The sequence below is a fragment of the Ranitomeya imitator genome, chromosome 5 (genome assembly GCF_032444005.1).
Source record: "Ranitomeya imitator isolate aRanImi1 chromosome 5, aRanImi1.pri, whole genome shotgun sequence".
NCBI classification, from domain to species: Eukaryota; Metazoa; Chordata; class Amphibia; order Anura; family Dendrobatidae; genus Ranitomeya; species Ranitomeya imitator.
Genome location: NC_091286.1, coordinates 449,701,995 through 449,719,603, shown reverse-complemented (window position 1 = coordinate 449,719,603; position 17,609 = coordinate 449,701,995). Strand labels below are relative to the sequence as shown.

General features: G+C 42.4%; 1 protein-coding gene across 1 annotated transcript in view; it reads right to left on the bottom strand.

Moving 5' to 3' along the window:
- Positions 1-16,056, bottom strand: part of PIGZ (phosphatidylinositol glycan anchor biosynthesis class Z) — a 118,156-nt gene extending 102,100 nt beyond the window's left edge. Inside the window, exons 1-2 of the mRNA XM_069727221.1 lie at positions 15,839-16,056; positions 15,566-15,724 (exon numbers count right to left, since the gene is read on the bottom strand). The gene's annotated coding sequence lies outside the window, so the exon portion shown is untranslated. The remainder of the gene's footprint in view (positions 1-15,565; positions 15,725-15,838) is intronic.
- Positions 16,057-17,609: the final 1,553 nt, after the last annotated feature.

Genomic DNA, 17,609 nt, shown 5'->3' with positions numbered 1-17,609 from the left:
GCCCACATCATAATTACGCTCAGCAGCAGAAAATTTCCTGGAAAAGAAAGCACATGGTTTGAACACTGAGCAACCAGAACCTCTCTGTGACAAAACCGCCCCTGCACCAATCTCAGAAGCATCAACCTCGACCTGGAACGGAAGAGAAACATCAGGTTGACACAACACAGGGGCACAGCAAAAACGACGCTTCAACTCCTGAAAAGCTTCCACGGCAGCAGAAGACCAATTAACCAAATCAGCACCCTTCTTGGTCAAATCGGTCAATGGTCTGGCAATGCTAGAAAAATTACAGATGAAGCGACGATAAAAATTAGCAAAGCCCAGGAATTTCTGCAAACTTTTTAGAGATGTCGGCTGAGTCCAATCCTGGATGGCCTGAACCTTAACCGGATCCATCTCGATAGTAGAAGGGGAAAAGATGAACCCCAAAAATGAAACTTTCTGCACACCGAAGAGACACTTTGATCCCTTCACGAACAAGGAATTAACACGCAGTACCTGGAAAACCATTCTGACTTGCTTCACATGAGACTCCCAATCATCTGAGAAGATCAAAATGTCATCCAAGTAAACAATCAAGAATTTATCCAGATACTCACGGAAAATGTCATGCATAAAAGACTGAAAAACAGATGGAGCATTGGCAAGTCCGAACGGCATCACCAGATACTCAAAATGACCCTCGGGCGTATTAAATGCCGTTTTCCATTCATCTCCCTGCCTGATTCTCACCAGATTATACGCACCACGAAGATCAATCTTAGTAAACCAACTAGCCCCCTTAATCCGAGCAAACAAGTCAGAAATCAATGGCAAGGGATACTGAAACTTAACAGTGATCTTATTAAGAAGGCGGTAATCAATACACGGTCTTAGCGAACCATCCTTCTTGGCTACAAAAAAGAACCCTGCTCCCAATGGTGACGACGATGGGCGAATATGTCCCTTCTCCAGGGACTCCTTCACATAACTGCGCATAGCGGTGTGTTCAGGTACGGACAAATTAAATAAACGACCCTTAGGGAATTTACTACCAGGAATCAAATCGATAGCACAATCACAATTCCTATGCGGAGGAAGGGCATCAGACTTGGACTCTTCAAATACATCCTGAAAGTCAGACAAGAACTCTGGGATGTCAGAAGGAATGGATGACGAAATAGACAAAAATGGAACATCACCATGTACTCCCTGACAACCCCAGCTGGTTACCGACATAGAGTTCCAATCCAATACTGGATTATGGGTTTGTAGCCATGGCAACCCCAACACGACCACATCATGCAAATTATGCAGTACCAAAAAGCGAATAACTTCCTGATGTGCAGGAGCCATGCACATGGTCAGCTGGGCCCAGTACTGAGGCTTATTCTTGGCCAGAGGTGTAGCATCAATTCCTCTCAACGGAATAGGACACCGCAAAGGCTCCAAGAAAAATCCACAACGTTTAGCATAATCCAAATCCATCAGATTCAGGGCAGCGCCTGAATCCACAAACGCCATGACAGAATATGATGACAAAGAGCACATTAAGGTAATGGACAAAAGGAATTTGGACTGTACAGTACCAATAACGGCAGAGCTATCGAACCGCCTAGTGCGTTTAGGACAATTAGAAATAGCATGAGTAGAATCACCACAATAGAAACACAGTCTGTTCAAACGTCTGTGTTCGTGCCGTTCTACTTTAGTCATAGTCCTGTCGCACTGCATAGGCTCAGGCTTACTCTCAGACAATACCGCCAGATGGTGCACAGATTTACGCTCGCGCAAGCGACGACCGATCTGAATGGCCAAGGACATAGACTCATTCAAACCAGCAGGCATAGGAAATCCCACCATTACATCCTTAAGAGCTTCAGAGAGACCCTTTCTGAACAAAGCCGCTAGTGCAGATTCATTCCACAGAGTGAGTACTGACCATTTTCTAAATTTCTGACAATATACTTCTACATCATCCTGACCCTGGCATAAAGCCAGCAGATTTTTCTCAGCTTGATCCACTGAATTAGGCTCATCGTAAAGCAATCCCAGCGCCTGGAAAAATGCATCAACATTACTCAATGCAGAATCTCCTGGTGCAAGAGAAAACGCCCAGTCCTGTGGGTCGCCGCGCAAAAAAGAAATAATAATCAAAACCTGTTGAATAGGATTACCAGAAGAATGAGGTTTCAAGGCCAAAAATAGCTTACAATTATTTCTGAAGCTCAGGAATTTAGTTCTGTCACCAAAAAACAAATCAGGAATCGGAATTCTTGGTTCTAGCATCGATTTCTGATCAATAGTATCTTGAATCTTTTGTACATTTACAACGAGATTATCCATTGAGGAGCACAGAGCCTGAATATCCATGTCCACAGCTGTGTCCTGAAGCACTCTAATGTCTAGGGGAAAAAAAAGACTGAAGACAGAGCTAAGAAAAAAAAATGATGTCAGGATTTCTTTTTTCCCTCTATTGGAAATCATTGAATGGCTCCTTGTACTGTTATGGCTGGCAATCAGGCAACACAGCGTGCAGTAATCAGCGCACATACAGAGATCTGGCAATAACCCAAAACAATAGGACGAGCTCTGAGACGTGGAATCTCTGTAGACTGCAGTACCTGAACTATCCTCACACAACTGGAAGCAGCAGTGGATTGCGCCTATCAACTACCTATGCAACTCGGCACTGCCTGAGGAGCTGACTAGCCTGAAGATAGAAATACAAGCCTGACTTACCTCAGAGAAATACCCCAAAGGAATAGGCAGCCCCCACATATAATGACTGTTAGCAAGATGAAAAGACAAACGTAGGAATGAAATAGATTCAGCAAAGTGAGGCCCGATATTCTAGACAGAGCGAGGATAGCAAAGAGAACTATGCAGTCTACAAAAAACCCTAAAACGAAAACCACGCAAAGGGGCAAAAAGACCCACCGTGCCGAACTAACAGCACGGCGGTGCACCCCTTTGCTTCTCAGAGCTTCCAGCAAAAGATAATAACAAGCTGGACAGAAAAAACAGAAAACAAACTAGAAGAACTTATCTAGCAGAGCAGCAGGCCCAAGGAAAGATGCAGTAGCTCAGATCCAACACTGGAACATTGACAAGGAGCAAGGAAGACAGACTCAGGTGGAGCTAAATAGCAAGGCAGGCTACGAGCTCACCAAAACACCTGAGGGAGGAAGCCCAGAGACTGCAATACCACTTGTGACCACAGAAGTGAACTCAGCCACAGAATTCACAACAGACCCCACAGTGTTTTTACACACTGCCGCTCAGCACGTCGTGCTTAGCCAATGTTAAAGTTACCCCTTTTTCCCCTATAGGTTTCTCCTGTCCTATTCAAACTACATGTATTGTTCCATCTACCCAATCTCCCATTCCTACTACTTGCCCGAGTGAATTCCACCAATTTAGTCCATTCCATATTAATACCTCTACTTTTACCTACATATCTTGCCTTGCGCAGGCCTGTACTACGGAGGACAGAGAATAAACTTCAATCCAATATTGCGGCCAGCATGCAGCCAGTGGGTAAGGAAAGGGTGAATCAAACACCTGAAAACTCCGCCCATATGACTGAAAACCGGTCCCGCCAAATTCAGGTGACAGGTTCCTTTTAACAGCTATCAAAGGTGTGTCTAACATCTTTTCACCATGCCACTAACAATCTTATCACACAACTTGCGAGGCCTCAATTCTCCGCACAAACGCACTAAGGCCTTCCGCTACTACAGATCTCAACAAGCAGACGTGGTATGTCTCCAAGAGACACACAGACACACTTCTCAACTAGCTCTTACCCTAAGTTAATGTCCACTTCTTACCCGCTTTTTTATTTAGCGAACGCCCCAAACAAAACCAAAGGCGTCGCTATCTGCTTTAAAAATCCGTTCCCTTCATTTTCAAATCCTTGGTCGAAGACAAAGAAGGCCTTTATTTAGTGGTGACGGGCTCAATTTCAGATGAATTGGTGACTATTGTTTCCTACTATGCTCCTAACACTCATCAAGCTGCCTTTTTTTTCCCAATTATTGGAACTAGTTTCCGAACATGCCCAAGGGACCACGCTATTATGTGGAGACTCCAATTGTATACTTAAAGCCAGCCTTGACAAGTCCACAAGCCCTCAATCCCCTACTCCCTTGCTATTATATTCTTCTGCGGACTCAGCTGCCCTTAACAAGCTCCTCTCCCAACATCATTGGGTGGACTTATGGAGAGACTTGCATCCCTCAGATAAAGACTACACTTATTTCTCCTCACGCCACTTAGTGTACACTAGAATTGACCATATCTTTGTTCATCCACCCTTCATTCCAAATGTGTCAAATATTTCTATTCAATCTAGTCCATGGTCAGATCACTCTCCAATTCAACTCACATGCTCTACTCTCCACCCACGGCCCCGATCATTCAACTGGACTCTGAACGATTCATTGCTCTCTTACCCTGATATCGCTCAAAAACTGAAAAATCATCTTGATGATTACTTCTCCTTGAATCAACAATCAGCTTCCTCGCCAATCTCCCTATTGAAAGCACACAAAACAGTGCTAAGAGGCTTCTGTATTCAAGAGGCCTCGTGCAAGAAAAAAGAAAGATGTGCAAGTGTAGCTGAATTAGAGAGCAAGGTATCAGTTTTAGAGTCCCGGATGAAGTACTCGCCCTCACCTGCTACGTACCAAGACCTTTCCCACGTTCGTACAGAACTTGACCTCTGTCTTTCTGAGGACGCGGAACGGGCCATACGCTGGTCACAACATCGCTTCTATGCCCTTAATGGTAAGAATAATTGTAACTTAGCTTGTTGCTTAAAATGCCTACCCCTACCCTGACCCCCCATACATTTACGTACACCTTCGGGCATTACATCCAACCCACAACAGATTGCTCATATGTTCCAACAACAACTTAGGCAGTTATATAACGTCTCTACCACTATAAACTCAGAAATGTTAGATGCTTTTTTAGATTCTACCCCCTCCCAGCCCTTAGCTCTAACATGATCAAACTCCTAAATCAAGCCATTACTCCTAGTAAAATAGAACTAACTATTCAGCACCTGAAAATTAATAAAAAACCAGGTCCCGATGGATTTACGGCCCTCTATTATAAAAAATACGCATCAGTACTAATTCCCCACCTCACTAACTACTTTAACTCTTTAAGGGATGGTAACAAATCAGGAGGAGCCTCTTTAATAGCCGCTATATCCATGATACCAAAACCCAACTCAGACCACTTACTCTGGTCTAATTATAGACCAATATCCCTTATTAACATAGACCTTAAAATACTAGCTAAAATTCTATCTCAGCGGTTGAACTCAGGTTTGGGAACTCTAATACATAGAGATCCTTGTAGACAAGCCTCAGACAACATACGGAGGGTCTCCCACCTGCTGCACCTCTGCAAACAACGCAACATATCAAGCATGTTACTGTCACTGGATATTGAAAAAGCCTTTGACTCCATTTCTTGGCCTTATCCGTTTGCGGTCTTGCGGAAGTGGAAGTTCCCTGACTACTTTCTTTCTTGGATTTATGCTCTTTATAGCTCCCCATCCACTTACGTATGCTACAACGGCTTTTCCTCTGCGCTTTTCCCCATTAGTAGAGGCACTCGGCATGGATGCCCTCTTTCACCCTTATTATTCCTTTTGGCATTCGAACCATTAGCTATTCATCTTCGCCTCAACTCTAATATACAGGGTGTAAAAATAGCGTCAGTTTCTCACAAGCTCTTTTTGTTCGCAGATGACATGCTACGTCTTCTATCAACTCCTCAGACATCCTTGCTGGCCCCACTTCAAACCCTCAGTAATTTTGAATCTCTCCTGTCTGCAGGTTAATCCTTCAAAATCTTATGTCATGAATATATCCCTCCCTTCACCTATTGTTTCACAGCTCCAACACGACTTTCCATTTCAGTGGGCCACTAACCACCTGGACTACCTAGGGGTGAAACTGACTGACAGTTTAGACTCCCTTTATGCAGCCAATTATCCTCACATGCTCCGCAAACTTCGTCTACTACTTCAGTCATGGGAGAAGCTACATCTCCTGGCTCGGCCAGGTACGTGCACTAAAGATGACCATTCTCCCCAAATTACTTTACTTATTTTGTATCTTGCCAGTCCCTGTCCCTTCACACTACCTCAAAATTACCCAACGATTAGAGGATGCTTTTGTTTGGAGGGGTGGCCTCCCCAGGGTTAATAGCGCTACCCTCTACTGTCACCGTTTGAAAGGAGGCTTGGGAGTTCCCAATCTTTCTAAATATTACCATGCAGCCCAATTGGGGCAACTGACCCTATATCATGCCTACTCCGAACCCCCACTGTGGCTATGTCTAAAGGCCCCTGAATTTCACTCAAGTACCCTCGACACACTACTATGGATTCTCCCAGCCCAGTGTAAACACATCTCGAATCCTATTATAACGCACTTTCTTAGGATTTGGGACTCATTGAAATATTCCTCGCAGCTAATCTCACCATTTTTACCCCTCGCCCCCCTTTGGGGCAATCTCCAGTTTCCCCCAGGCATGGAATCCCTTAGGAATTTTCGTTTATGGGTGGCTGCAGGGATAACCAAAGTCCACCATATTTTTAACGTCAATGGGATTATTCCATTCTTGGTCCTGAGTGAAAAATATAATTTCCCCCCTGGAGAGGTATTTCGCTATCTACAACTTCAAAACTTTGTCAACTCGTTACTAAAAAATTCTACCCCTTCCTACTCCTTTACTCCCTTCGAACAAAAATGCTGTCAAAATCCACATGCTCCAGGTACTATAACTCTCCTCTACTCGCATATCAACTCCTCCTCTCATAGGCGCTGCTTAAATTACACTTCTCGCTGGGAGTCCGATATTGGTTCCACCTTGACAGATTCGGAGTGGTCCCAAATTTGGTCCTCCTCTACTGGAGGAATATTAAATACCCTTATGCTGGAAACTAACTATAAGGTGTTAACCCAATGGTACCTGACCCCAGCCAGAGTGGCTAAGGCAGTCGCTAACTACTCTCCAAATTGCTTTAGAGGGTGCAATTCCACAGGAGATATGTTTCATACATGGTGGCTATGCCCGTTTGTACGTAGATTTTGGATCAGAATCTACTATTTGGTTTCCTCTATAACAAATATAAACCTTAAAAAAACATCCCTAAACACACTCAAACCCTCATTGCATTCATATTCCTGGCAGCCAAACAAACTGTAGCTTTGGCATGGAAAAAAAACAAATTTAAATTTAGCTGCGGTTAAAACACGCCTTTCTTGGTATATGATCAATGAAAAATTATCTGCCATACTTACAGATAAAGTCGGTAAATTTGAGAAAATATGGCTTCCTTGGGCGGAGTACACCAACCACACCCCCTTTGCCACACCAGTATTTCATCTAACCAACCCAGATCCCCCTGATTCTGATTAAATCATTAACAATATTTGGACACAACATACCCCCCTCCTTGGGCATCCCTCCTCCCCTCCCTTGCCTCCTACCCTGTTGTTAGTTTGTCTGTTTGTTTGTCAACCGTTTACATGCTCTCTTATGCATATTGCAAATACAGCTCTGTATTGGGATTTGCTATCACCTTATTTGTAAAATGTAAACTTTCAATAAAAATTTATTGTTCAAAAATTAGTGTAAGTGTTACAAATTAACCTGATACACAATTGCGTCATAAATAATTAAATGACATAACATTATCTTAAACAAAAATTGTGCATTGCGTATCAATGAAACATTAATGCCATATGTGCCATCCAAAAAAAAGAAAGAAAAAAACATTACCCCCCCTTTTTTTTCCTCTCAATAGTGGAATATAATATCCTTTCGTAAATTGAATCCCTTAGGTGAACGTGTGTCCAATCGAAATATCCACCAAGCTTCTCTGTGCCGCAGTATTTTCTCAAAATCCCCTTCTTTCCTCCTGTTTTTGATTTTTTCAATTACGGTCTATAGAACTTAAGCTTGCTAATTTATCACTTTTTAACCTTAAAATATGAGACAGAATTTGTATTTCTTTTCTTTTTTTCTGTGTAGAAGCAATTCTCTTTAAAAATCCGCTGGAACGGCATAGTAAATGAGATGTTGCAACCTTTTACAAGGCACGTCTTAAGTCGAGTATGGAATCATGAAGCTTTTTGAGAAAGATGTAAATAATTTCTAAACTGTGTTTTAAAGAGCAGTATTATATGTACAGTATGTTATGTTACATTTGTGTAATTCAACAATATTGAAAAGCATAGTGTCAACTTTGTATGTTTCAATAGCATATATATACTGTATATGATACATTTATTGCATAAGGTACTTCAGCAAGTTTTTTTTTTTTGCGGCTAGTGTATTAAGGCTATGTGCACATGTTGCAGATTGTATGCATTTTTAGCGCGTTTTTTCACTGTGAAAACGCATAGGCAACACAGCCCATTGAATTAAATGGGATTCTGCAATGTTGTGCTAATGCTGCGTATTTTTCCGCGGTGGAATTGCATCGCGGAAAAATACGCAGCATGCTCATTCTTTGTGCGGAATCACGGCAATTCTGCACACATAGGAATGCATTGATCCGCTTAATTCCCGCATGGGGCTATGCCCACCATGCGGGAAGTTAGCGGATCATGTGCGGATGGTACCCAGGGTGGAAGAGAGGAGACTTTCTTCCATTCCCTGGGTACCATATCCCTGTTAAAGAAAGAATTAAAATAAAAAATAGTTATATACTCACCTTCCGACAGCCCCCGAATCCAGCCCAGGCCTTAGCGATGCTCCCGGCAGGTATCATTACCAGTGATGCTTTGCGACAATGACCTGTGATGACGTAGCTGTCTCGTGTGATGCTACATCATCTGGGGTCATTATCGCGAGGCATCACTGGGAACGGGAGCTGCCGGAAGGTGAGAATATCACAATTTTTTTTTAATTATTATTTTTAACATTATATCTTTTTTTACTTTTGATGATGAATAGGCAGCATTAATAGTAAAAAGTTGATCACATTTGTCAAACACTATGTTTGATAAGTGTGACCAACCTGTCAATCAGTTTTCCCAGCGATGCTACAGATTGCTTGGAAAACGCTAGCATTCTGCAAGCTAATTACGCTTGCAAAACGCTAGTGTTTAGCGGGAATAAACATCCCATTTCTGAATGCGTTATACCCGTTGCAGGAAGTTGCAGAATTGCCGCAGAAATTTCCACGGCAATTCTGCAACATGTGCACATAGCCTAAAAGTTCCTTGATCATGTTGCCTTGTAAGAATGTTTTCCTTTTGATGGGAGGCATTCATATTTATTTATAAATGCTTGTATTATGTTTTCAATTTATAATCTTTCTTAATAATGTTGAAATAAGGAATTAGAAAAGTTACAATAATAATTGAAACACCAAAGGTACACATTTTTTATATATTTACAATAAAAAATAATTTTTTAATTATTAAAAAAAAAATATTTGGTAGAATTCACATTCCCCTTCATAACATGGTATAATTATATCATGTCATTATTAAATACACTTTGGGGTTTTTATTCTGGAATATGATTGCATTTTTCTTATTTCAACATCACACTATTGCATCTGTTTGTTTTTTTTAAATTTTGGTGTGTGACTTTATTTTTATATATAATTTTTTTCACCTGCGCCGTGGAAAAATTCATGGACATCAATAATTTGCAGTTTTGTAATGTAATTCTAGTATTTGCTACATCGCTTGCTAAATGTAACACCCAATTGTTAAGTGATTTAAGAACATCTGTGATATACCTTGTAAAAGAATATATAAATGACTGCATGTTATTTGACCATTAGTCATGAGTAAGACTGCCTAGTGCATGTTACCTGTCCGCACCTACACCCAGGAGGCACGGTGACACCCCACAGAGCCGGGTTATCTAAGAGACCCTATAAACAGGCTCAAGTCACCAGTCATACGGGTTTTGCGTTATCCTATACGGGGGACAGAGAGAGAGACACTACATCTGTAAGGACCGTATTTGAAGCTTATGCAGTAAGGGTGGTTTCACACTTGCGTTTTTGTCTGCAGCGTTTTTTTTCAAAAAAACGCATGCGTTTTTTTTCCTATATTTAACATTGAAAACGCATGCGTTTTTGTTTGTACGCGTTTGGTCGCGTTTTGCAACGCATGCATTTTTTTACTGCATGCGTTCATTTTCAGAAATGCAACTTGTAGTATTTTTGAGAGGCGTTTTTTGGACCAAAAAAAACGCATGCGTTTTCATGCGTTTTTTTTCGGTCAAAAAATACATTGGAGTCAATGGGGACGCATGCGTTTTTTTGCGTTAAAAACGCATGCGTTTTTGTATTAAAAAAACAGAAAACACACTGATATGCCACCCCCCAACATAAAGGTGATAAAGGGATCCTAACCCTAACCCTACCCCTAACCCTAACCTTACCCCTAACCCTAAAGGATCCTAACCCTAACCCTACCCCTAACCCTACCCCTAACCCTAACCCTAAGGGATCCTAACCCTACCCCTAACCCTAACCCTACCCCTAACCCTACCCCTAACCCTAATCCCTTTATGGTTAGGGGTAGGGTTAGGGGTAGGGTTAGGGTTAGGATCACTTAGGGTTAGGGGTAGGGTTAGGGTTAGCGTTATGATCCCTACCCCTAACCCTAACCCTAACCCTAACTATTTCTGTTTATAGTGGGTTTTTTACTTTATTTTGATGATTGGCAGCTGTCACACATTTCTCAGCATGCGTTTAAAAAACGCAAACGCATGAAAAACGCATGTAAACGCATTTTTTCACCATGCATTTTTTTGCGTTTTTTACCGCAAAAACGCACCCCAAAAAATGCAAATGTGAAACCAGCCTAAGAGACTACACCACTACCGCGCAAGGGAAGGCTATTGATTTCCACCTGGATAAGGGGACTCTGGACTTGGCTCCGAACCGGCCGGACTCTGCCTGCCCTGTGGTCTGGTGCCCTGGACTGTGGATGCTGAAGTCTTCAGTAAAGGTAAAGAGACTGCAACCTTGTGTCCTCGTTCTTCACTACGCCATTCACTATTCACCATCTCCACACTGGGAAACCCTGGAGATATACTTCACCTGTGGGAAGGTATACCATCTAGCTGCCATAACATCACCCCAGCAGACCCCTTAAAGCAGCATCGGTCACCCTGACCGAATACCACAGGTGGCGTCACGAACATAAGCTTTATCACTTTAAAGACCTTTCCCTTTTATACGGACATCCCAGGGCCACGGACCGGGTCAGCCACCGTGACATCCCCCTTTGAGCAGACCGGACCCGGTACTGAGTAACCCCTTGCCCTGACGGGGCGCTCCAAACTTTGGCATCATGAACAGGATGGACTAAACCCCGTAAATCGGGTCATGTGTGCCTTAGAGACTGTGTTGTGCCTAACCATGATTTATGCTGTGAGATTGTGCACTGTGAAATACCGCCAAAATTGCCTCCATTACAGCACCACGAGGATTGCTGACGAAGAAGGGCGTGCCATCGTGTGTGAGTCCAGCTGAGAGGCGCAAAAAAAAAAATGCCCGACCCCTGCCAAGACTGTGATGTGAGGAAGGAGGAGGTGCCGAAAAGCAACATGGCGGAGAGAGGTGAGCGGACCCCGGAGCGTGGGATGGAGCACGAGGACTCTCCCAGCCAGGGCCTGCAAGAACTGCACCCTTCACCGACGATGAATCCGGACCTCCTGCGGAAAGAAGAGAAAGAACGCACCTCAGGATCCTGCATTTTTTCATAGACTTGTATTAGCGACGGATTGTGACGGATGGCCATCCATTTCATCCGTCGTGCACTGCGGAAAACCGCTACGAAGACGCATACACAACAGGTGCACATAGCCTCGACGGGTCCGTCAGAAAGACAGGCCCAGTGCACACGTTTTCCACAATCTGCACAGGATCCGTCATTTCAACGTGTTGACGGATTCTGTGCAGATTTGGAAGATGGAAGTGTGAAAGAAGCCTTAGGCTTAGGGTTGGGGCTAAAGTTACAGTTGGGGCTAGAGTTGGGGTTAAGGTTGGATTACGTTTACGGTTGGGTTAGGGGTGTTTCAGGATTAGGGGTATGGTTAGGGTCGGGATTAGAGTTAGGGATGTGTTGGGGTTAGGGGTGTGATGGGATTGGGATTAGGGTTAGGGATGTGTTCAGGTTAGGGGTGTGGTTAGGGTTGGAATTAGGGTTAGGGGTGTGTTGGGGTTAGGAGTGTGGTGGGGTTAGGGGTGTGGTTAGGGTTGGTATTAGGGTTAGGGATGTTTTAAGGTTAGGGTTGGAGTTAGAATTGGGAGGTTTCCACTGTTTAGGCACACCAGGGGCTCTGCAATCGCAACATGATGTCCGATCTCAATTCCATCCAATTCTGCGTTGAAAAAGTAAAACGATGCTCCTTCCCTTCCGAGCTCTGCCGTGCGCCCAAACAGTGTTTTCCCCTCACATATGGGGAATCAGCGTACTCAGGACAAATTGGACAACAACTTTTGAGGTCCAATTTCTCCTGTTAACCTTGGGAAAATACAAAACTGGGGGCTAAAAATCATTTTTGTGGAAAAAAAAGATTTTTTTATTTTCACGGCTCTGCATTATAAACTTTAGTGAAACACTTGGGGTTCAAAGTTCTCACAACACATTTAGATAAGTTCCTTGGGGGTCTAGTTTCCAATATGGGGTCACTTGTGGGGGGTCTACTTTCCAAAATGGTGTCACTTTTGAGGGGTTTCCACTGTTTAGGCACATCAGGGGCTCTCCAAACGAGACATGGTGTCCTATCTCAATTCCAGCCAATTTTGCATTGAAAAGTTAAATGGCGCTCCTTTCCTTCCGAGCTCTGCCATGTGCGCAACCAGTGGCGTACCCCCACATATGGGGTATCGGCATACTCATGACAAGTTGTACAACAACTTTTGGGGTCCAATTTCTCCTGTTACCCTTGGTAAAATAAAACAAATTGGATCTGAAGTAAATTTTTTGTGAAAAAAAAAATGTTCATTTTTTTAAACGTTCCAAAAATTCCTGTGAAACTCCTGAAGGGTTAATAAACTTCTTGAATGTGGTTTTGAGCACCTTGAGGGGTGCAGTTTTTAGAATGGTGTCACACTTGGGTATTTTCTATCATATAGACCCTTCAAAGTGACTTCAAATGTGATGGTAGTGTAAAAATGAGAAATTCCTGGTCAACTTTTAACCCTTAAAACTCCCTAAGAAAAAAAAATGTGGTTCCAAAATTGTGCTGATGTAAAGTAGACTTGTGAAATGTTACTTATTAAGTATTTTGTTTGACATATCTCTGAGATTTAAGGGCATGAAAATTCAAAGTTTGAAAATTGCAAAATTTTCCAAATTTTCGACAAATTTCCATTTTTTTAATACAAATAAACGCAAGTAATATCAAGGAAATTTTACCACTAAGATGAAGAACAATATGTCATGAGAAAACAATGTCAGAATCTCTGGGATCTATGCAAGCGTTCCAGAGTTATAACCTCATAAAGGGACAGTGGTCAGAATTCTAAACATTGGCCCGGTCATTAACATGCAAACCACGCTTGGGGGTTAAGGGGTTAATTTAAGCATTTTATGATTTGGGGTTTAGGGTGTGATTTTGTTTTATAACATATAGGATATGTGCATTTAAAATGTGGAAGGCACACTTGTTTTAGGTATTAAGTGGTATACACACATATAAGTATGCAACTGTATCTAAATACAAATAGTGGACTAGGTCACAAATAATGGGACCTAGTCCACTGGGAAAAATGGGAATATTTTTCATGTACTCAAAAAAAATACAGTTGTCATCAGTGATTTTGATCCGAGTGTCATCGGTGTTTGGTTAGTATGTAATCAGTATTTTTCCCATATGGATAAATAAATGAATTACAAAGCTTCTCCTACCCTTTGCAATGTTAAACAAGGACTGCATATGGATGACTCTTTGACTTGTCTCTGAGTTTTGCTCAGACACACAATCCGTGAAAAAAATAAGGACATGTGAATATCAGCACAGATCACAATGGGTACATGTTCTATCTGGGAAACCTACGGATAGAACCTCTACGTGAAAAATGTATGTCTGAATGAGGCCGTGTAAACACATTCACCTTCCCATATACAGCCTAATCATCACATTAGTCTAAAATATTTCAAGCATAAAGGGTATGCTGACCATTGCCATATTTTGGTAGATCCATAGAATACACAATAATCGTAAAGATGAAACAGGCAGGGACCCCCAAGATTATAGGTGCAAATACTTCACAAACCACCTTGATATGTTTTGGTGTTGGAAACATCCAAGCTTTCGAAAATGATTAAATAATATTATGGAAGTTAAAGAGCTCGTCCACTACAATGTATAATGCTCCTATAGTATTTTTGTAAATACGTTATGTTGCCATATTTGCCTGTGAGCGGTGCTTGCTTAGTCCTGCTCATGTGACTCCACCCCCCCCCCCCCCCGGCTGCAACCACCACTGACATCCACAAATGTCATGTCAACTTCTGGACTCCCTTGTATCACCGAGGCATTTAGCCAGTCGCACGCACTCCCCCTGATTGACTGGGCTGTGGGTGGTGTTTCACCTCACGTCACAACCCAGTAGCCAGCGTGCGCTTTCCCACTCTGCTTTGCTCTCATTGGCCGCAAACAAGCTGACATCAGCGGATGTCGGCAGCGGCTGCAGCAGGGGGTCATGTAACTTATTTAAAAGGTTTAAATTAATGGCGCATTATACATTGCAGTGGATCATCTCTTTAAGAAAACAGCTCAGTTACTTCTATCATTCCCCAATGCCTTCAAATGAGATGATGGAATTTTAAAAAGAAATGAGGAACATGATGGGACCTCGGATCCAATCATCAAAATGGTTATTGTGGAAAAATACAACTTTAGGGTGGTTACACACACAGCATGTTTTACATGTAGCTTTTTGAGCCAAAAGAAGTATATATATTTTTTATTTTTAGCTCCCATTCCTTTTGTATCCGCTTTGTGATCTAAATGCATCAAAAATTGCAAACCAAAAAAATAACGTGTGTAAAACCGCCCCAAAGAATTTTCTCTGGAGTTAATTATCGAGCATAATCATCTTAGCAGCCATATGTCCTTCTATAAATCAGGTCTCAAAGTCGCAGCTTCTGATTTATAATATGATTAAAACATAATTGTTAGTACAGTATCAATTATTTGTACAATAATGTCATTATATTCTATCTATCTATTATCTATCTATCTTCACTGTAACAGGCAATAAACATAAAATAGTTAGTATTAGTGGGGGTGTTAGAGGATAACAAGATTAAATCAGATTATACTTAATTTTGACCACTAGAGGTTGCTGCAAATCCCACAGGAGATACAGATGGAAGGTTTTAACCACATTTATGCTGGGTCTTCTAGCAATTGTACTATGCATTTGATGCTGTGTGATGTACATCAAACACATTCACTGATATCACCATTGACATAAATCTATCCCTAAATATACATGATTTGTTCGTGTGTACAACTGTACATAGGAATATATTTTATGTGACTCCTTCAAAATCTTTTTGCCTACCTCCTCCAGTGTGTTAATGGACGTGGGAACAGTCCATTATCTCCATTTCAGTAATACCGTCGGTGCTCTGCCTTTAAGCTTTGTCCTTGAATTAAGTGCATTTCATTATTCTACATTTCCATTCATGACTTCCATGCCACCGAACTACCAACAACAAGGCTGTGGAGAAAAGGGATGATCCAATGAATGAGTGCAGAATAGTAATATAAAAACTACATATGCATTGTGATGCTGAAGACCAGGGAGAGCCTTAGAGGATGACAATCCACTCACGTTTATCCCCATCCTAGTCTGCATCAGCAGCAAAGACAATCCAATAGAGCAGCTGAGGCACAGATTGTCCCTGTTCTTTACTGACGCAATCAAAAACACATCGGTGATAAATGAATTATTTACGCGATACTATATGAAAGGCCAGGAGGCAGCGTTTTGTGACAGGATTGAATAGAAAAGCGGAACCTTCTTGTAGCCAGAATGGAGAAGCTCCCCCTGCTGACTGCTAAGTGTTACACTGTGAAGTAGCCAGAGGGAATAGCCAACATAAAAAATAACTGTGATTTCTTGCATGAAAGACAAGGAGGTGCATAAGTAGAACAGTTATTTGTGCATAAATTGGTATATATATATATATATATATATATATACACAGCTCAAAAAAATTAATGGAACACTTACAGTGCCTACACGTAGTATTCAACCCCCTGCAGATTTAGCAGGTTTACACATTTGGAATTAACTTGGCATTGTGACATTTGGACTGTAGATCAGCCTGGAAGTGTGAAATGCACTGCAGCAAAAAAGAATGTTATTTCTTTGTTTATTTTTTTTTTAAATTGTGAAAAGTCTTTTCAGAGGGTCATTTATTATTCAACCCCTCAACCCACCAGAATTCTGTTTGGTTCCCCTAAAGTATTAAGAAGTAGTTCAGGCACAAAGAACAATGAGCTTCACATGTTTGGATTAATTATCTCTTTTTCCAGCCTTTTCTGACTATTTAAGACCCTCCCCAAACTTGTGAACAGCACTCATACATGGTCAACATGGGAAAGACAAAGGAGCATTCCAAGGCCATCAGAGACAAGATCGTGGAGGGTCACAAGGCTGGCAAGGGGTACAAAACCCTTTCCAAGGAGTTGGGCCTACCTGTCTCCACTGTTGGGAGCATCATCCGGAAGTGGAAGGTTTATGGAACTACTGTTAGCCTTCCACGGCCTGGACAGCCTTTGAAAGTTTCCTCCCGTGCCGAGGCCAGGCTTGTCCGAAGAGTCAAGGCTAACCCAAGGACAACAAGGAAGGAGCTCCGGGAAGATCTCATGGCAGTGGGGACATTGGTTTCAGTCAATGCCATAAGTAACGTACTCCACCGCAATGGTCTCCGTTCCAGACGAGCCCATAAGGTACCTTTACTTTCAAAGCGTCATGTCAAGGCTCGTCTACAGTTTGCTCATGATCACTTGGAGGACTCTGAGACTGACTGGTTCAAGGTTCTCTGGTCTGATGAGACCAAGATCGAGATCTTTGGTGCCAACCACACACGTGACGTTTGGAGACTGGATGGCACTGCATACGACCCCAAGAATAGCATCCCTACAGTCAAGCATGGTGGTGGCAGCATCATGCTGTGGGGCTGTTTCTCAGCCAAGGGGCCTGGCCATCTGGTCCGCATCCATGGGAAGATGGATAGCACGGCCTACCTGGAGATTTTGGCCAAGAACCTCCGCTCCTCCATCAAGGATCTTAAGATGGGTCGTCATTTCATCTTCCAACAAGACAACGACCCAAAGCACACAGCCAAGAAAACCAAGGCCTGGTTCAAGAGGCAAAAAATCAAGGTGTTGCAGTGGCCTAGTCAGTCTCCTGACCTTAACCCAATTGAAAACTTGTGGAAGGAGCTCAAGATTAAAGTCCACATGAGACACCCAAAGAACCTAGATAACTTGGAGAAGATCTGCATGGAGGAGTGGGCCAAGATAACTCCAGAGACCTGTGCCGGCCTGATCAGGTCTTATAAAAGACGATTATTAGCTGTAATTGCAAACAAAGG